Source organism: Haliaeetus albicilla, chromosome 3 (genome assembly GCF_947461875.1).
Source record: "Haliaeetus albicilla chromosome 3, bHalAlb1.1, whole genome shotgun sequence".
Lineage (NCBI taxonomy): Eukaryota > Metazoa > Chordata > Aves > Accipitriformes > Accipitridae > Haliaeetus > Haliaeetus albicilla.
Window position 1 is genome coordinate 54,644,943 of NC_091485.1, and position 21,865 is coordinate 54,666,807.

The 21,865-nt window shown below is 48.0% G+C and overlaps 1 protein-coding gene across 2 annotated transcripts in view; it reads right to left on the minus strand.

Moving 5' to 3' along the window:
• NCALD (neurocalcin delta) overlaps positions 1–18,751 on the minus strand; it is a 61,514-nt gene extending 42,763 nt beyond the window's left edge. Inside the window, exon 1 of one of the 2 annotated variants that reach the window (XM_069779799.1) lies at positions 18,550–18,751. The gene's annotated coding sequence lies outside the window, so the exon portion shown is untranslated. The remainder of the gene's footprint in view (positions 1–18,549) is intronic. The other variant, XM_009916977.2, reaches the window with a different exon arrangement.
• Between the last annotated feature and the right edge of the window lie 3,114 nt (positions 18,752–21,865).

Here is a 21,865-nt window from a genome sequence, read left to right on the forward strand (position 1 = left end):
GCTTTTGGAGGAGGAGGTTGGAGGTGCGGCGCAGCTACCTGAGGGAGGGTTTTCTTGCCTGCTCCTCCAAAGCGCTGGAAATCAAATGGAGTGGAGTGTGCCATGAAGCCTCACTTCACTGGAGCTTTTATCTTTTAAAATTAGGTTAGCAAATTTATTGCTACGGTACCTTAATCTCAGAGTGCGTTATCTATACACATGATGGACTGGAATATGAACTAATTCTGTCAATAAAAAGACTGCCTGCATCTCAATTGCCAGATACAAGGAATTCAGTCTTCCATTTGAGATGCTAAGCAGCTGCAGGCTGGCACAGTCCCCTCCCTATGCTTCTGATTCAGATGCTTCCTACATCCAAGTTCTCTCAGCAACAGATGATACTCTGGGAGGAGAGGGGGAGAAATCTGGCTCCAGGCACCTGGCTGCACACTGTGACTCTGCACTAGCCGGTGCAGTGGCTTGGGGTCTGCAGCTCCCAGGGACGTCTCCAACTGATACCACAAGCTCTGTATGCGCTGGGGACCCAGCTGTCTGGCTCTGCTCATCTTCAGCCCATGTCCTGTACTGACAGGAGAGGCAGAGACCAGCAAAGTGTTCCCTCTGCTGGGTTCAGATCAGCAGGGAGCTTTCTTGGTGGAAGGGATCCTCCCCTGGAAATTCATAGCCAGAGCCCCCCATGTTGCCTGAACAGAGCAAGGGGGCTGGACTGCGTCAGAGCATGTGTGCAGGTACACACTAAATACTTTGAATCTAGAAACAACTTTTACACCCTTCAACAGCAGCTCAGGAGGTGATCATTTTAACATCAAACTCTCCACATTACTTACCTAGAGAAAGCAGGGGGCATCTAACTCCAGACTGAAAAACCTAAATTTAGCTGTCTCCATACAAGCTATGGAAATCTACTCAATACCATCTCCGGAGTCTAGAGAGTGACTGAGCAAACTCCAAATTCATGGGCTGATTTCAGGCAGAAACAGAAATATTGGAGGCTAGTTTCACAAAACTGCTTGAGGAGAACACAGCCTCAGTTTGCTCAACATCCAATGTCAAATTGAATTATATCATTTGTTGTTGTTGTGGAGTTCCTTCATTTTAGCAAAAAGAGCTGGAAAATGCAACCTCATGCCAAATTAAAGCCTTTTTCTGCCTGATTGTTCAGCAGACAAATCCTCAAATCAATTATTCTCAGAGCTGCAGCCAGGACAACTGTCCACCAAGTGAGTAAGATGAAGCCTGGAGTGTCGCGGGAGTTATCTGGTCCTTGGTTTTACAACATCTCAGATGTAGGCATGAGGGGAAGGCTTGTCAGCCAGCCCTCAATATGCAAAGGTGAAAGCTTATTCTTCAGATCAGAGAATGCTCTAATGTTAATAAAAAAAGCTAAATTATAATGCAGGGAGCAGGCTTAACTAGACTGATTTGACATTTCTGAAGGCTTTTTCCTCTTCTTTCTAAAGGAAGAATCATTCAGTTCTCATTTATACAACACATCCAGAAGAACTAGCTGATAACATTGAGAGATATCCGAAACTTGAACTGTTCAAGGGAAGGAGGGCAAGGACTGCTTTTCCTGTCATCAAAAGGGCAGCCAAATATTCAGTAATTTCTCCTCTCTTGCTTTATTTGAGCCTAAAAGAGAAGTAGCTCTGTTGTTTGGTTTGTGGGATGTCACCACCAACTCCTCCAAAAGTCTCTAAACCCTTTGGCACAAAGAAGAAAAGATGACAGTCAGATCTTTGTGAGGAATCGCAGGGAGACGTTGCGGGAGAAGTCTTGCAGTCTTAATTGAAGAACTAGCAGGAATGTTGTTTTAGGACTACAAGATATTTATAGTTTCACCCATTTTGAATGGAAAGGGTACAAATATAATTTTTGCTATTCCTCTGCAGGCCAAAATCTGAGGAACACAGCCCAGAGCACAAAAGAATTTTCACCCCATTCCAAATTCCCATAAAAAAGTGTCTTAAGCCTGAATAATGAGTTTAGTCATTTGAATCCTGAATTTGGCTTCATAACCCGCTGGGAGACTGAAACAGAGCAAAACACATCTGCTAACACCCTGACTTGAGCACCACAATTGGCAAGTCCTGCTGAAGAGAGATCTCAGGCTGAAGTTGTAGAAATGTTAGAGGTTAGAACTAAAGTTTCTTGGCAGAACTGACCTTATATGGAAACCCCGTAGAAAGTCTGCCTGCACTGGCTTTCAAACCAGCATGTAACCTTTTGTTTCTAATAGATATATAGATGTATATAGAAAGGTTAATTCAAAACCACTTAGGTAAAATCAAATAAATCACTCCTGCTGGGGGATGTGGGGGACAGAGTCAGACAGATGTTTCCTCTTTAAGGATCATGGGTTGAAATGAAAGGGGAAATCTCAGGTGGAGGGTGGTTACAATAGGGTTCTTCAAAGATGAGTCTCAGGATGGATCTTGTTTAGCATTATCATTAATAACCATGATGCATAATCTCAGAGCAGTGCAGCTGCTGATGACACCAAGGTGAGAGGCACTGTCAGCTGGACAGCCAGACTACCACACAAGAAGGATGGGATGATTTTAGCACTGGAACAGTGCAAGGGGATGAAACTCCTTGTGACAAAGTGCAGTTTCTGAGGGACCAGTAGGAAGAACCGATGCTTTTAACTAGAAATGTTAGGAGCAGGAGGAAGAGCTGAAGATCTTATATAGCCTTAAGATAACTGGAAAACACCAGTATGATGTGACCTGCAGGAGACAAATGATGTTTCCTAATGAACCTGCTGAGACTGATCTGGTGAGTCCGGGCGGGGGGAAGTACCAATGCTATTGACAAAAACACAGCAGGCTGTGCAAGTGTTTGGAGATACAAGGGCTCACCTGGATTACTGTAGTATGTGGCCAGGAAAGCATGCTCAGGAGAAGGGATTTTGGCCCGCCGTGGCTGCAGAGCAGGGCTGTGAAGCCAAATAAGGGAATGGAAAGCCTGTGCTCTCAGAGGAGCCCAGAGGCACTCGGCTGTTTAGCCTAGCTAAAGAAAGGCCAAGAGGGGATATGGTTGTAGTCTATAAATACATGAGAGGGGGTAAACACTAGGGAAGGAGAAAAGCTATTTAAACTGAAGGACAATGCTGGCGCAAGAACAAATGGGTATAAACTAGCCATGAATAAATTTTGGCTGGGAATGAGAAGCAAATCTCTAACCACTGGAGCACCAAAGTCTGTGGAACAGCCTTCTCCAAAGATCACAAGACAAATGGCCTAGCTCGTGTGAAAATGGAGTTTGAAAAATCCACGAATAGGGTCTATATGACATAGATACCTGCAGTAGACTGCATGAGTAAGGAGGTCCCTTCCTGTCCTGCCTTCCTCTGGAAGAGAAAGGGCATCCTACAAAACAAGTGCCCTTATTACAGTGGGCAGAGTCTTTTCTGGCACAGAGGATCACCAAGAGGAGAGCCAAAGGCAGTAACATTAAGTAAACGTGTTTATATCTCTGTCTTCCTCCGCAGTATGTAATCTCCTACCACCTCACATCAGTGATGCGCAGCAGCAGGAATGTGAGCAGAGGGTTATACAAGCAGATGAGTGAGTGCCAGGACACAGTAGGCAGGTTAGGAGAGCCGGCCAGCTCTGTCAATTCAAGCATCAGAGAGCACTAGGAGCAGCAATATAATTATTGCAAAAAATTTAATTGAAATTAAGACCTACAAGTAACCTCAAAAAAATTCACAGCTGGATGGGCTTAACCTTGGGGTCAAGAGGATTAGCAGAATATGTTGTCCAAATCTGTGAAATAGTAAGTTTTCCATTTTCTTCGAAAGCGAATCATGTGCCCAGTTTCTATTCAGTATTGAGAGAGCAATTCACACTTCCTACTAAGTTTTTTCTTCCTTAATGTGATCCCTTTGTCTCCTATAGGGAACACAATAACTTATTAATACCACACAGCTTTTTCATCTGAAGACCTCTGACCACTTTACAAAGATTACTGGGTGACAGCTGCATTTCAGTGTTGCCTGAACTGATGCACAGGAAGAGGGAGGAAAGGATTTTCTAAAACACCTGTATGGCTTTTCGTATCAGCTGGTCCTGTGCTCCCGGACCAGTTGGGGTCAGTTTTCAAGGTTCCTGGATTGACAGGGGCTCACAGGGGGCTGGCCCAGGACAGACTCTCAGCAGGCACTGCCCGACCCTACCAGGACACAGAGGCTGTTGGCACTTAAACCTCCTGATGGCCATCCTTCTGCTCCAGCACTTGCCCAGGACTGTCTCGGCTGTGATGGCGGGGGGGCACCTGGCTCCGTGCTCCCCCCCACGCCACACCATGACAGACATGGCGGAACTCCTCCGCTTGTCGCCTTCATGCAGCAGTACCCTGAACGCACGGGGCTGTTCCCACAGCCAGGGCGCACAGGCGCTGCTTCATTGCTCGGGCTTTGCAATCCTGTATCCCTGCGCTCCCGATCCCCCATCCCCAGCGTCGCATCACATACCGCTCTGCTGCTGGGCCTCCTTCTTTCCTTGCTAGCCTCAGCACACTCATTCCTCCACAGGGAGAAAAAAAACCACCCTCAGTTATTCATGGCTGGAAAGTACTTCATGTAGCAAAATAACATAATATTCACCCTTCAGTGTGTCTTCTCTATGTTTCAAATATCATAAATGACAGTTTTAAGGAGGGGTGCTCCTGCAGTAAGTAACACAGACCCTTTGGATGTTGCAGGGTACAGGAGATGTTTGATTCTGCTGTTTAGCCATCAGGAGCTTATATGCAAAAATTCAAGATGGTAACATGTATGAAAGTTGTCAACTGTCCACTTAATGGGGAAGAACACAGATAGAAGGGAGCTGTTGCTCTAGGACACCCCCTTGGACTGAGTTTTTTCTTTTCCTTCTCCGAAAATTGTCTGCCCAGGATTTGAAATAGCAATAATGCACAAAACAGTAGTGAATGACGCCAAGTCACTTGTAAAACAAAAACTAGCCATGCATGGGTCTGCAAGCAGAGAGGACCACCACAGTCCTCTGCTAGCTGATGAGCTTCCGGAGGGCAGCACTGAGCACAGTGAAACTGGTTCGAGATGAGACAGGGAGATCAACGGCCCATTTTCTGAACCCTCTGCCCACTTTTTGGCTATCATCTCATGAGTTTCCTGAGGGCGGGAAAAAGTAGTTGAGAACAGATACCACAATACCTAACAAATTCGTCTGATGCCAATTTCTCGTGGGGGCTGTGTAATATAGTTAACTACTGTTCCCATTAGAAACACCAAACCTAATTATTTTACGTAACTGCATTAGATGGAGAAGGTGCATGTTGCTGATAGTTCCTTAGTGGGAACATAGCGTAGATCTTCCTTTTGTCCACTTATAATTAAAGTGATCTTCTTTGTATATTAGATTCAGTGGCTTATAATGAAATGCAATAAAGATTCCTGGAGTAAATCACATTTTTCTTAATATGTTTAAACAATTTTATGGAGTCTTTTATTGATTGGAGGAGGAGCAGTTTCCGGAATAATGTGCTTAAACAGACATGACAAACCATCCAATTACACAGCACTTCTCAAGGCTAATGCCTGAAGTAACGAGCATATCACACAATGGTGCCGCTTCCATTTGTGCCAGATGCCTGAGAGGCAGCGATCATAAACCTCTGCAATGGGTGGGGTGGGGGATTTCAGCAATGACTGGGAGAAAAGCCTGTCACTGTATTGTCTGCATGGGCAAATATAGCACGCTGTGAAATCTTGATCAAAATTACCCACCAGCAGAATTAGGTAACGAACTTTAAGTAGTAAGGAATAGGGAGTTATGTCCAGCTGAGCAGTGGCAATTTGGACAACACTGATTCTTCAGTGGAAAGATTGAAGCAAAACGCAAAATATGACACAGAACAAGGAATGCAAACACTGACGAAACACACAGACGGTTGAATAGACTTTTATTACCAGATGAAACAACTGTGCTTTAAAACAGGATTACATTTTGGTTAAAAAATGAACAAAGTCAAGGAATTAATTGTACATTAAAGCCAGGTGCTTAGTGGAACTAGAAATTTAAGAAAGTTTTTGCTTTTATCTGATGACGCTTGGAAGAAACGCTTGCGTTCAGTTTTGTGAAAGAATATTTCCTGCTGTTGAGCTTTCCTTTAGAAAGACACATTTCTGTTTCATTAGCGAGAGCAGTTGTGTAGCTATAAATGCATGGCAGGCTGCACAGGACAGATCTTTATTTATACCTATCCTTCTGTGAGTTCACTGGAAGACAATTGCTCAAGGCTAATAAGGATTAAAACATATTCAATGACTATCAAAAAATGGCTTAATGCTAGTCTTCCTAAATCCCCTTTATTATTTGGAGCAATATGAGCACAGCAACTTCTGTTTGCAAGTGAAAGGGGAAACCTTTCATACCCACACCCTGTTTTACTAAAAGCTGGGGTCCTGCCTTACTAAATCCCACTGTTCGAAAGATCCCAGCCAATATTGTTGTGCTCTGCAGGGCTTTGATGTAAAGCTGCAAATAATATCAAAGCGTGCCATGCGATGGCTTCCATGAAAGGACCTGCCAAGTCATCATAGTCGGGGTCACCTTCATCTGACTGGGATGGCCACTGACATTAAGTGATTTGCCTGGGGTTACAGTTGAGTCTGTGGAGGGGTTTAAATGAGGACCCCAGCCTAAAGAGTCCCAGCGTGACAGATTTTGCCCTCTGCCAAGTGCCATAGCCTGCCTCTGCTGGGCATCTGATAAATAAGCTGCATTTCCAGCACACAGCAAGGTGGAAGGCATGTCCTGTCCCACCAGCCTCACAGCCAGCGATGTCCCCAGGGACAGGAGGCTGCTGCACCAGAACAGAGGCACGGGCAGCTGGATGTGACTGGGAAATCCAGGGAAAGGGGAAAACACTCCACATCTAACAGAGGAAGTAATAAAAACAATCAAACCTGCTTGAAAAGCTGCAGGCAAGGAGATAGGTAAATGCTCCCCTGGCTCTCTCAAGCCCCACTGACATTATGCTCCAAGGCCAAAAACATAAAGGTTGAATTCAACAAAAACAGAAGCACTGGGAGAAAACTGCATTCTGAAATCTCCTTTGTTTTTTACCTTTTTCAACCCTGAAGTTTTACAAACAGAGCACCTGGACATTAGTTCCCTCTTGCAGAGCGAAATACGAAATACTTGGCAGCGCTGCATGGCAGACGCAGTGCTGCGCACGGGGCTGTGGCAGCCGGGGAGTTGCGGCGGCATTATGCAGTGCACAGTGCTTGCTTCAGGGAAGGGGGGCTTTAAAAAACAAGTATTAGGCACAACACAGCATTAGAAAAGTGGATCATGTTGGTCTCTCATCGAGAAGGTTAATACGGGTGATAACAATTTACTCATTCCGGAGAAATTGCAGAGCAGAAGGAGTGTAGTACTCAATATTCACCTCTGCAATTTTCACATCTTTAAAATAAATGGATTGTAAAGTAGAAAAGGATTAAAATACAACCAGGCAGAATGAAGCATGTGTACCAAGGAATGACATGAAATCAGCATCAAACCCACACACGGGGGGAAAGAAACCTCTGTACAGAGTCAGGTGAGCAGTGTATGTGATAACGTCCCTCTGTACAGACGGCTGAGTAAAGAGCCTATTTCTCTATAGACCAAAGGTTTTTCTTTATCCCTCCTTCTAGCCACATTCCTCACTTCCTTCGCTTTGGTCCTATTAAAAACCCACTGCTTTGTTTGACAGACTGGAGCTGCCAGCCTTTTTGTCATGCTCCAGCAGGCTGGTTTCCTGCTGGTGGCCATGGTGAGAGCTTGCAGCTCACGAGCTTTCCCCAGTCCTGGGCTTCATTAAAAACACTTTTCTATTTTTAAGGTTCTTCTCACCAAGGATTCCCACCCAGTTATGCATGATGACATTTACCACATCACTTGTGACTACAAAGCAAATGCATCTGGGTGCATTCCCCAGCATGGGAGCCAACTGGCACAGAAGTTCCCTCATCCGTGCTACTGAACTTTGCACCCTCCTGAAGAGTGACCGTGTGCTATCTTCCCCATGGGATGGGCCCAGTGGCACAAGCTAAGTCCCAGACTGGGCTTTGGCACCAGGCTGGGAGGATATGAATTGGCTGGGAGCAGAACTGCAATAGGGACCGCTCCGGACAGAGAGCAGTTTCGATAACAGAGCTCCGGTGCTGGGGATGCTCCCTATTTTATGCAGTATGGACACAGCCAGCGTCTGCAGTACAAACACATCTCAGGAAACTGGGTAGCTTGTCACCTACTTGAATATTAATGCTAAAATAACAAATGTCAAGGCTTGAGGGAAGCAAGTTCCTACCTACTGGGAAACGGGTATTGAGAGGGGATTATGAAGTAGACCCAAGGTCCAAATCATCTGGGACACGCTCTGCAAGTGGCCTTGGGCTCTGTGATGGGCCTGCTGGGGCTCTGAAGGGGTTTCAGGGCACTTGCAGACCAAGGAGCTGGACTGGCACGCCAAGGAGAGCCAAATGCACCGCTGGTGAGCACATGAGGAAAAATGCCAGCGAGAAGGGCCGGGGGAGGTGGGAATGGTGGAGTGGGCAGTGGCAGCCCCAGCTGGGGAGGAGGGCGCTGGGAGACAATGTCTGCCGGGTGCTGGTGCTCTCTGGTGATACAAGCGGGCAGGGACTGGGGCATCTCCATCGCAGCTCTGCACCCAGGCTTCTGCCTGATACTGGCAGCGCTCTGCTGACAGCGACACAGATCCCAGAGCCTTGCTCCCACGCTGCCTATATGTGTGTCCTGCTCTCCACTGCAATGGACACTGCTCTTCACATACGTGTCAGTGGCACCCCTGAATGCCAGCACCAGTGGGGCTCAGCCCTTGTACCCCCAAATACCAACCTTGGCAGGCTTGACCCTTGCACCCTGTGGGCTCAGCCTCTGCCCACAATAAGCAAGCCCGTTGCTGGGGTTATTCCAGACCCCAGACCAGAGAGAGGGCTGTGGTAGGGCTAGTCCAGCTCCCCAGCGCCCTGCATTTAGCAGCAGCATCTGTCCAAGCGGCGCGTGACTCATCTGGGTCTGGCCAGCTCCTCGCGCGGTGCCTTTCACTATGACTCTGGGGATTTCCACGGAGGGGTGGATGCTGCTGGCTCTGGTGGTGCAGAGCTGGGGGTTCCTGTGTGCCGAAGCCCCCGCACGCAGCGGGGGGCAGCTCCTCTCCATCCCCCCGCCAGGGCCACGGGAGGGCTGGCTGGTGTCCAGCAAGGGCAGCGAGGATGGGATGCTCCTCTCCTCCCACTCAGCACTTGGGTGACTGGCCAGCCACAGCGAAGGTGAACTGCTGGCATGTGGTAACAGCAAGCTGCTGCCACGAGCATTTAATTTTTAATTCCTCTCAGGGTTTCTTTTCCACCGTCCTCCCCCGCACCCACAAAGGACAGCTGCCGGCACCCGTTCTGGAGTTTGCGGTGTTTGGCTGTGTGCCTGACTGCGAGGGATGAGAGAGGGGTGTCCTCAGCCAACCCTGGTGGGTGCTGCCAGGGAGCCCCTCCGGAGCAGCTGCTTTCCCGGGTCAGCATTCAAGGACGGGACACCCGAGGGACCCCAAGGGCTGGGGCTGCATCCCAGCTGAGTGGGATCTGCCTGCGTCACTGTTCCTGGGGCCAGGCTCCCTCGGGCTTATTTTCCCAGAGACTTCCCCTCCCTCTCCTTCAAAGGAGCACCCTCCACCAAGAGACGCTTCTGGTCAAGCTGGGTTACAAAGACGCTGGACGGCAGAAGCACGCCGCCCGCCAGGGCACCTTTCCACCCTGCTGGCCGTGAGCACGTCCCCCGTGTAGCTGGAAGCCATTCGGACGTGTTCAGGCTTCCCCTTTGAAAGAAGGATAACAAACGTTTCTCTTCAAGGCCAGCTGCAAGCTGTGCAAACCCGAAGCTTGCCCCCAAGAAGCACCACTGAGGACTGTCAGGAAGGAATTGCCAGGCTCGCCGCTGAGGAAGCAGAATTGCCTGAAACACTGGGAATTGCCACCTGCCTGGTAGTCTGCCATTAGCATCCACGGGCAGCTCAGAGCCGCCTCGGCGCAGACACAGAAGCGCGTGCAGCCGTCCGGCTCGGGCTGCGCATCCCCTTCTCTCCCTGCTCAAGCCATTCCTCTGCTTAAAAATGTTATTTTGGGAAAGAAATGAATAATGGGAGCAGCACTGGAAAAGCACGGGGAATTCAGCAAACAAAAGAAAAGCTGCTGTTTTAAAAAATGCCACAGACTGGTTACTGTGGCTTTTTTTTAACCCTTTCTCTCCCAGCTGCCTCTTCACCGACCTGCCTGGAGCGCCATCCGCAAGCAAGGTGGGGGCTGTGCACAGGAAAGATGTGTTTTCCTAAAGGCTCTAGGTACGGGAGCAACACCACAGTAAACTAATAACGGACACACGGTGAACTAATAGCGAAATACACTTCAATTTTTAATCAGAGACTTTGAATTAGGTGAGGTGGGGGTTTCCGCAAGGCTCCCAGTGTATAATGAAAAGAGCAAAAGTCAGGCAAGCACTCACCCTACTAGCGCTTCTGTCACCTTTTGTTATCTCTGAAAGAATTGCATTTTTCTAATGGGGGCATCACAAGCATTATGATGGGGGGGTGGGGTGTCTAACCCCGCACAGCAGCTCACTGCCTGTGGTTCCCAGAGAAAAGGCCATCAATGCTGCAAGAAAAGAAACTGCCAAGGCTGCAGATCCAGGTAAACCCTATAAACTTAACGAATTCACCAAGACCCCCGCGGAGCTGACATGGAGCATGTTATACTGCTGTTTCATCAGCTCTCATTTATCCTTGCCGCTCGTGTGACCAGGTCTGCAAGGCCTCTCTGCAGCCCTGCTCAGCACTGGCACGGCTCTCCTGCCTGCGGCATCCTGTGCCAAGGGAAGGCACAGGTGACATCTGGGCCCCCACTACGGGCAGCTCCGCAGCTCCCCCTGACAAAAGCGACCGGCTGCCTTCCTTCATGGGCTACAACCTAGCAGAAAAGAGGCAAAATAGGAAACAAATGTGGCAGACCCTCTGCCCTGATGATGCTGGAGGAAGAATGGCTAAGGTCTGAGCTTGTGTTTTCAGTTCCTAAAATGACACTGCTCCGCCCGAGCACTGCTGTGCATGTCATCTGGGACTCCCATGGATGCACAGAGCCAGCGGCAGGGACGAGGGCTGCCCTCTCACAGGCAATCATCTCATTTCTGAATTGTCAGAAAAGAGTTCATTTTGTTTCAGGAAAAAGGCTCCGAACACTGCTCCCTGGATTTTCTCTTCCAGGAGAAGTATGAGAAAATAAAAATCTATTTTTTTGTTCAGAAAGAGAAGAGTTCCTCTTTCCACTGCCCCTGACCTTCCCAGGTCCCAGCACTTCTGCCTTCCACTGAGCTCTGCTTCTCAGCTCTTACCTTAGCAGGGACAAGGGGGACTTCTTTGGCGGGAGTCACTCAGCTCCTTCATCAGGCTCTGAGAGATGAGATAAAGCAAAATGTAGATAAGCTTTTGGCAGAAGTGCCTGCTACCCAGTGGCTCTACAGTAACTTGGTGACCGATAGTCCCACACAGACTTCAGAGCTGCAAGTGGTTTAATATCATGTGCCCTCAAACATTACATGCCTTGCAACTCACATTGGGGATTTTGAGTAAGGAAACCCTCCAATGAGGCAAGGAAGAACTGCAAATTCTGATAATGTTCTCAACTGTTAGCAGTAAAGTAATTGAAAGTGAAGGGTGAAGTGAAATAATTGAAAGTGAAATCTGCATTCTGTGTCAAAGCAGCTATAATGTTCAAGCAGGAGGAGACCGTGGTTAGACTGAAAGATGTATCCTTGGCCAGCTGTAATTTTGCACTCTTCTTGTTCACATCAGCCTGTGAAATAAGTTTACAAAAATACAGGCTACCCTTCAGATGAGACTGTTTTAGTAGGGTCAGAAAGACTTTACGTGAAAAACCTCACACAAGATAAACAGCTATGAATAGGACACTTGACAGACAGGTCCAGAGGACAACAGACAGTGTTTCTGCTGAGATATAATTGCTCTAATTGGACCTGGGCTTGCTAAAATGGTAAAGTTAAAGAGGACTCTGCAATCATGCTGCCATTCTGCACAAAAGAATAGTGTTGTGATGGGAAGCATATAGCAGTTGTGGAAATAATCAACGGCTTTGTGCTCGCTTCCCCCTGCTATCTTTGATTTGCCATTAGGAACATGCACACAACATGAACAGAATATTTTCTCTAGAGTTAAAGGTTCTCAAGGATGAATTGCTTCATGGCTGAAGTCTCTTTGAGTATTATTCAGTTGAAGTTAGACACTTCAAATGAGCTGAATCCATTGTGTTTTTGCAGTCCTGGAGGAGACGCAGAAAAGCCGTGTGAGGCATAATCAGGGAATCTGCCTGCTCTAGGATTGAGGGAATTTGGTGAGGAAAGAAGCTAACTTTGACCTTCTCCAGCTTTAACTTGCCTTCTTTGGAGCACAAGCCTGTAAACTACCTGATCTTCTCATCTAATAAAACCTCCATACATGTAATCTTGGGTCTCTCCAAAACCCGATCTCTTCTATAGTATGAGAACAAGCATGAAGCTCTTAAAGGCAAAATCTTTGTCCTCCAGTAGCAAGCACCGTGCAAGGGTTGACTGTGCAGTGTTTCTCTAGCCCTGTTTTGAACTCAGCACCCAGTAGAGAGAGCAGCCCTTTCTGCTACTGTTACATCAGACAGCAGCAAAATGACAGAGCATCGCTATGAACGTAGGAAGCATTTCGCTTTCCAGACTTCCTCAGACAGCTCCGTTTCACACGAGGGTTGGCTGGTGTGTACCACAGATGCCCAGGGACGCTGGGCAATGCTACCAGAGGTCCCTGCTGGGACAAACGCAGCAGTGCAGGAACAGCGACAGCAGAACAGCCAAGAAAGGGCAAGCCTGCCCCTGGCCTCATCCCGCTATCACCTGGTGGTCACTTAGTCCTGCCCAGGGCTCTCCTTCCCCCACGTGCCCCGTCCCACCCGGTCCATCGTGCCCCTGCAGCAGGCCAGCCTGGCTGTGGCCCGCTCCCGAGGCCCCGTGCTCTCGACGGTGGAATTCAGCACACTGCTAAGAGGCTTTGTGACAAATGTGGCAGGTATAAACCTGTCTCAAAGCCTTTCAACCTCAGTGTGCACCTGCTTCCTTGCACAAAGCCAGCTGAAACACTGTCTCCTGCCCCTCTGGAGCTGCTGAGTACATGCTGGCTGGGGTTAAACCATGACATCCATAAAGAGCCAGCCTGTCTTATCACACCCTCCCTCACAAAAATGCCTTCTCAGGTCATTTGCAGCAACACTCTGCAGCTCCTCTCCTTTGCTCACATTGCAAATACCAGACCCAGATTGCAGGACGTGCATCACCCAAAATGCGAGCGACAGGGCAGACGTCCTCCCCTGCACCCAGGCAAAGTGCCGGGGCTGGGTGTAGGTGCATGCAGGAAGGTGGCCCTGGGCAGGCACAGGAAAATGGTTTTGTTCCTCAGAGCACACTGGGAGCAACAGTGTCCCTGAGTCACTAGGAACCATGTCACCAGCCAGCCCATTTATCCATGCAGTCCTGGGTTCACAGGTCCACACTTCTTTTCCTGCCCTGTCCTGACATTTCCCCTGGAGGAGCACTGGGACTGTCTCTCAGCAGGACTGTGAGAGATGTATGGGGACATCAAAGCATCAAACATGCCCCACCCTCAGCATCTGCCTCCTCCCAGTGCTGGCTTTGCTTTGTGCATCACAGGCTTTGCCCCACATGTGGGCCTGTCCAATGCCCCAACAAGGTGGTGGGAAAAATTGGCCGTGGATGATGCTCTCCAACGAAAGGTGTGTCTCAGACAAAACTGGACGGTATTTATCAACACAAGCCCAACTAAAAAGAGAAGATGTGTTCGTTTCCAGCTAATATATCTACGACAAGCCAAAGATCATATCAAGAATAGTAAAAAAAAGTAAGGATTAACATCAGTGAGATTTACGCAGCTAAAACTTTGCACAACACTGTGAACAAATACAGCAAAAAGTCTTGAATTGCAAAAGAAGAGAAACAGAGCTAAACTGAGACCCATCCTCTGCTCTCTCCCATGAGAGGAGGCATTGCTGGGAATTCTGGGTGCTGGGCAAATTAAAACCAGCATTTCAGTCCAAACTACAAGCTTTTTGGCTTTTCTGTGTGTAAATCAGATCCTTACATTATCTCAGTGTCATTTTGTGGCTGAAAGCAATTCAGCAACTATCAGTACAGCCAGACTGAAATTCAGCAGAACAGGATCTGAGCACTTCAGCTCTTAATGATTAGATGTTTCTGTAGAAATGAATCTTGCAAAAAAATGAAGTTCGGCAGAAAGTTGACAGCATGTGGAGACCGCAGAAGGGAGAGGAACTTTACAACTCGGCCTTCACATTTTCCACCTATAGGATTTCAACATTTGCTAAAGTTGTAGTGAGGGCAGCTTCTTCACAGTGCTCCCTCTGGGAAATATCACATTCAGCAATTCCTGAATTACAGTTTCTAATTATATTTTCATACTGTAATGCTGTCTGAAATGCAAATTTGATGACAGAATAATTCAATCTATGTAAAATAATTACAAAATTACTGTTTCTCAAACCTCAACTCATACTCCCTGCTATTTAAGAAGATAAATTTAACAGCAGCAAAAGTACAGCCAAAACATGGTCTATTTTTTTAACTGTTATCTGACTATAACTGTCTGCATAGATTTTGGCTCACCATGGAAGATTATTTCTAAAATATGACTACCAAAAACATTCCAGAGTTAGGATTTTTGTTGCTCTAGCTTGGAAGCAACAATCAGGTCATCTTTCATTTTGCATTCAGAGTACCATATGCATGGCATCTGCGTTTAATTGGAAAAGCAATTGTTGCTTAAAATGCCAAATCTCTACTGCAGCTCAGTTATCATTTAAAACAGTTGTTGCTAGTGTTGATGCAGGACATCATTAAATTAGCACAAGGTAATGATTTTTAGCAGGGTGGAAATCAACTTCTGCAATATGTAATTTAAGAGCTTGAAACTCCGTACTGCTACATCAGTTCCCACTGTCTGACAATTGCCCCCTCCCGCCCTCCCCCCCCCGGTATGGGGGATTTTATTCCCCTCTGAATTATTGCCTTGAGTAGTGGCTCGGACCTTTAAAAAGACAGCAGAAATCTCATTCTGTTTGAAAAATGCAAGAAGGAGTCAGTGCTCTGTGTTGCAAGGGGTTTTTAGGTTTTATTATGCTTCTAGCCTAAATTTAGATTGTCATTGCCCATCAACTCAACCAGATCAAGGTAAAGCACACTAAAGGCTTGAGTGTGTTATTATTACTAGGCTAGAGGCATCAACAGCTCACGTCTGTTTTTAATTTCTTTGACTGTATCCAGTTGTGTGAGAAGTGACTCAAAGAGATCTCAGTCCTGTTTTCAGCCAAAGTCTCTCCTAAGGTGAAGTGGTCCAGTTCCTCAGGAACTGCTGGTCTGCTCGCCCTTCTCCATGGACAAGGAGACTGTCAGAAAAGATCATCTCCTCCTTGTGTGCGTGCAAGGGAGTGACATTTGCAAATGACATGAAGGTTGATGGGAGGTATGAGGGTCGATCTGGTCTTCCCAGGAGAAGGTGGAGTGTCACCAAGTCTGTGTGCATCTCATTTTTTTTTCTCTTTATGTCAGAGAATTTCAAGTCTACGTAAGTTGGCAGTCTCACAGCTGCAGCGTTGGGCAGAAGATGAGGGATGGGCTGCAGCCACCTTCCCCCGTCTTGGCGATAGGAAGGAACCTACAGGCTGTTTGTTCTTTTCTCATGGTGGGTGAACCCACGGCAGGGCAGAGACAGTGGGATGCTTAGCATTGCATTGCCTGGCAATTTCACACGCTCCCAAGGTAAAATCCAACTGTTGGTTGAAGGGTTTAGTACAGAGCTGACCAGCAAAAACGAGAGCATGAAATCACCGAGCAGAGGCACGCAGCCCCGGGACGACCCTCACACACCGTCCCCTGCCCTCGCCCTGAGGAGGGACCTGTGCCATTTCCTCCAGTTGCAGACACTCACACTGCCTGCGAGCTGCCTGCCTGCCTGCATCTCGGCCATCCCCACCTCCAGGGCTCAGAGGAGCCTGGGCCGATGGGATGCCCAAAGACTCAACGAGAGGGGACAGAACTGGTCACTCAGCCAAGCAGGACACATCCCTGTGCAACCTCAGCGGCACTCACCAGCTTCCCCAGTAATGATGCCTCTCAGACCTCCTGCCACAACATGGCCGGGACCCTTCTGGTAAAACGTGAAGCAGTTTATTGGCCTCCTCTCTCAGGTCAAGTTAGTGCCTTTTGAAGACTTGTTCAGTATTGCTAAAGCAAGATATGTCCCTTCCAACTGGAGAAGAGGAACCTATTTTTAAAATATTTCTAATGAATAGCTCTTGAGCAAAAGCTGAATCAATTATTTTTCCCCTTGCAGGTGTTTTCAAGGCATCAAACGCTACATGACACTGTATTCAAGCCTAAAAGTATGAGGTGAAGCCCGAGCATCATTGCCACACTGACGACTCAAGTCAAACCTGGCAGGTGGCTGCATCTATACATGGAGCCAAATCCTCCAGACGTGAAGGTGAATGACTCTTCTGGAATGGCAGGTGCTGCTCAACTCGAATACGTCCCCATACTCCATGCCCCAGTCCCTCACCAGACTTGCCCCACGGGTGTAAGCTGGTGAACAAGCAGACTTCGGAGGGTGGTGGGTCATGTCGACCGCCTCCCCCTGCCCTCCCCTCCTACCCCACTGCCCAGACTGCGGGGGGACTCACAGGCGGGGGGGGGCAGGGACCGCCGTCGGCTGAAACACGGCTCCCCACACCAGCTGGGGAGCAGCTGTGCCCAGCTCAGCCCGGGCGCATCGCCTGGGCGAGGACACCGAGAGCCCCACTCCCCGTGGGGAGGCTGTGCACGGGATGCTAGCCCCTCCGCACTGAAGCTGCAAGGCTCCTGTAAACCTCGGTTAAACTCACCTGCGAGGAGCCCGTCAAGATTCCTCATGCTCTGATGCATTGGCATGAGGTGGAAACTTTAATAAAGAAAATTTAAAACATCTCAGCCCCCCAAAACACTGGTATTTTAGGCGCAAGAGTCAAATTGGAAAGAACAGATGAGAGAACGCCAAGTGAAATGGTTTAGAGGTTTCAGATGCATTTATCCTTGTTGCTCTGTTAAGCATGCCAAATGCAGTGAAATCTAGAGCATTAAGCCATAACTTTCCTTACAGAAGTGCTTTCAGTTTTAATCTCTGCCTTGGCTCCCTTTCTGAAACAATTGCTTTTGCTGCATTTGGTAACATTAGAATAATTTTTATAGAATTTTTTATCTTTTATTGCTCTGTGTCTTAAATTGTTTTGTAGCACCATGATTGTTTCAGAGTGGCAGCTGCTTTAGAAAATCATTACCGTTATCAATAAACCCTTTGAACTTTGGGAGGAAGGGAACAGGACTATATAATTAGAGAAGAGAAGAACGATCTAGCATACTTTTCCAGGAAACAATGTACACGATGCTTTAAGCTGTAATCTGTTCTTAAAATGAATCTATATGTTCCCACACAAACAAACTCAGACTGTGGCACTAAACTTCAGGAGCCCCGGGATCTCCTTCCCCACAACAGCCCCCTCGGAGTAAGTGCAATACAGAAACAAACCCAAACTCCCTCTTCTTTTTACAAAAAGAATCCAGTAGCATTTCATTTTTCAATTACTGTGGTGCTGTTCATGCTGCAGTTCTTTTTTTAGCTATTCTAACCGTTCTCAACCCACAACAGACAAAAAAAAAAGCAAAAAACCAGCTCTGTGTGTGCGTGTGAGAAAAAGGGTAAAAGCCTGTGTTACAGCAATGTTGCTCTCTTGGCATATTTCAGATAATTTTTCAGGAAGCTCTTGATCCGTTCCTCTGTAAACACTATACGGTCAAGAGTGCTGCATGCCCCAGGAGAGGGACAGAAAGCTCGGGGAGCGTGCGGGCTGCGGGGACTCTCTGTGAACAAAGATGATTTAAAGACTCGAACTTTGGGAGTTGTTGGATTTCGAGCTGCTCCTAGCTGCATCAGCTGCTGGCTTCCCCTTCACTGAACGCACTGGTACAAACCCGCCTGAATTGGGCAGCATTAAAAATCTACAAGTTCCAACAGAGGTATAAAGCTGTAGAGATGCCCAAATCAACACGATACCTGAACATAATTTCTTTTAACTCCCGAATGCATTAGCCCAGTATTACTCATGTTCATTTATATTCCTAAAGTGTCAAACGAGAACAATATCATTTTATTCTCCTTTCAAGGATCATTAATCTAAATTTAACTCCTCTTTGCAGTCTGCACACAGAATTAGTAACTGGAAGCTGCTTTGCATTTATCTGATAGTGCCGGGCTTGTTCACCAAGGCAAACTTCCAGCCAAAACAAACAAGTGAAAAAAATATCAGTCACGATAAGCTGCCTTCTATTCTATTTTTTTTTAAAGGCAAAAAAAAAAAAAAAAGAGTACCTGACGAGAACATAAAGCAAATGGTTACCTCACACTGCAGAAATGCAAGTTTTTAATAGTCCATGCTCTGGCAGCCCCTGAGAAACGGCAGCGGCAGCGGCGGTGGCGGCGGGGATAAATCCAGCATCCACTTGGTTCTCACAAGGCTTTGGCTGCGCGGCCGAAACCGCAGGCTCTGCCTCCAGCTGACGTCAAGGCGGCTGTCACATGGCCAGGCGCAAGCCCAGGGAGCACTGGTTGTCCTGGCAACCCCAGCACTGCTCCGAAATTATTTCAATAGGTCATCTGTCATACTGCGCGCACATTGGAACCATCGCGGGCCCACGGACAGCCCCAACACCGAGGGCTCGCTGGAGCGGGCTGTGCCGGGGGCTTGGTCCCATCGCCGACGCTCTCTTAACCCTGTCCCTGGAAGAAAATGTGCCTCCCTCTTCCTCTTCCTCCTGCACCCCAGCCTCCGGCAGAAAAAAAACCCCCTTATACGCCTGGTTTGCCCAAGCGAAGGGGCGAAAGCGCTGCCCTCCGTGCGTATTGGGGCACCTCGACGATGCGCAGCCGGGCGCTGCACCGGCTGGCTAAAATTAGGGTCTTTCAAAATGACACACAGCTGAGGTTTTATTCATAGCCACAGAGATGCGCGTTTGGTCGCCAGCGTCTCTGCCCAGATTTGGGGCGAGGCAGCAAGGGGCCCTGCCGAAGCGAAGCAGGGAGGCAGCCATGTGGGGCTGCGGGCCGGCCCCCAGAGGTGCTTGGCCAGCTCGGCCTCGCGTCCCTCAGCCTCGGCCACCGGCCCCTCCTCCTCGCCTGCCCGTGATGCTTCTCCCGCTGCTCCCGGCAAAACGTCCCGGGAAGGGGGACGAAGCAGTGTCTGCCTCCACCTGGCTCCGACTCACCTCCGCAGCCTTATCCTGCAGGCAGAGACACAACGCCGGAGTCTCAGATTTCCTTGTAACTCTAGCTAAAATCCAGTCCTTCCCCCAAATTTCCTTTTTTTCTCTCTGCGCGTTGCCTTACCGGAGCCCCGCAGCAGGGGCAGGACGGGGGAGAGGCCGGGAGGAGGGAGGGACTTTCACCTGCAAGAAGCAGGGAGAAAAGGCAAAGTGTCAGCAACAAGAAAATACTCCCTGTGCTCATCTGAGTCAGCGATGGATACTGACCGGTGCCCGGGACATGAAATACCAGGAACCAACCACAGTAGATGGCTCTGGTGAAAGTGGAAGCAGATGTAAAGCCGCGTGGGATCTGCAAACGCAAACACTGGGGCTTCTTCAGCTCAAGTTGGCTTTGGCCCCTTTGCAACAGGCGAAAGAGAAAATGTCAAAAATGAAAAGACAACCTGGGATGGGGCATAGAGGGGTGCTGGGGAGGGCTTCCCCCATCCAAGGCAGAGGGAGGATGGTGGGGACATGGGACTGGCGGGGGGACCACCGAGCCCCATCACCCTCCTCTGCATCCCTCTCCCAAGTGCGAAAGCAGCAGGTGCTTGGGATATTTAGCTCAACATCAACAACATCCAGCGCTGGTTTATGTAGCATTTAGCGAGACACACATCGCTTTCTCAAGCACAGTTTATAAACCACCTTTCCAGCACCGGTGCTGTGCTGGGGCTTCCTGGGGCAGTTCATATTAGGGGGCAAAGCCCTCTGGGATCGTGAGCTGCCCCCCCCCGGCTTCAGTGCAAAGCAGTGAAAAAGGCTCAAAGAGTTATTACAATAGAATAAGGCAGCCCCCGCTGTCTAAAATTCATGCCTTAAAAAGAAAATATTCAAAATTAGCTGGGAAACCTGTGACCGTTTAACAGAACAATAATAATGCAATGAATTTTAAAAACCCCACTGATGACTACATGTGTTACATATAATCACACATATTAATCCAGTGTAGAAGGCTGAAACTTCATGTCAACACCCACCAATAAAATTGTGCCATAACATACAGATGTATTTTTTCACTTAATAGCAATGTTTGTACAATACAACAGAAAGTTTGGGATTGCAATTTAAAATGATATCCCACAACACTGTGTAGTGCATTACTTTCTATTAGTCTATCAAAAACATGTGCACCTGGGGGAGATTTTAATATTTTTGGTTCTTTTAAAGGCACTTTCAGAAAAGCGGACAATACAACACATGCATTTTAATGGTCACAAAACATTTCAATAGCCATTTTGCTGATGCCCTAAAGAGCTGGCGGAGGCAGCTGGGCAGGATCCCCCCGGAGCTGCCCGGGGACCTCCGCCTGCTGTGCTCCTACGTAAGTCCAGTCCTCCATACCTGCAGACACATGGGTGTGCAGAGAACCTCAGTCCTCCAGCATAAAAATAACCCTTTTGCTCTCCTTTATGGGGTGTTTCTGCTGCAGGGCAAGAGCCCACAGGAGTTTTTAAACCATGCACAGTGGTTATAAGGCTGCACTAATTATATGTTGTGAAGGTTGTAATTTTCAGCCCTTTGAAAGATGCTAAGTGAAAAAAAAAATTACCAATGCTCTTAAAAACATATGATAATGGCAGCCTAAAGTGGGCTGTTCCCCATTCCCAGGGCTCGGCAGAAGCCCTGCTGCACCTCCCCGCTGATGGTGGCTGGGGATGACTCGTCCACAGGGAGATTTTCTGAATTTCTGACTGAAATGCCTACTTCTCCCCAGCACTTGCTGTAACCCACAAAGCTTTCCAGGACTAGGGGCGAGGCAGACCTTACCCCACGCAGACGGACACAGAAATGAAAGCAACAGCATCCGTTCCTCGGAGAGGCAAAGAATCCTGCTAAATTTGGTAGAAAAGCCTATATTCCCTGAATTAGCTTAACGTTTCCACGATAAAACCCCCAACGTCAAACCAGTCTCTTCTGTAGTGTCAATCAACCAAGTGAGCGCAAAGCAATGAGACACAGGCACTGACTGGAAAAATACATAAAAGATATTTAAAGGCTGAAGCCTGCTGAGAAATAAATGCGCTGCATCCACCTGGGACCACGTTACAAAGACTCACACTCCTCCTCCCGCTATGGGGATGCAATGCCTCGTGGGGCAGGGTCTCTATCCTGCATTTGGGACCTCTTCCCTCTCTCCCACCCTTCCACGTCTGGGGCCCATGGCGGGCACTGCTGGGGGACATGAGTTGGCTCCCTCACTCTTAGCATGATGGACAGTCTGCCAGAGCTTCACTGACTGCAGTAATATGCGTTATATATACCATAATATACACACAGATATCTCTAATACTTAAACCCACCTATAACATACATGTATCGGGACCTATGTAATAACTTACACAAATACAGTGCTACAAGGTGGGACACAATCCAGCTTTTCC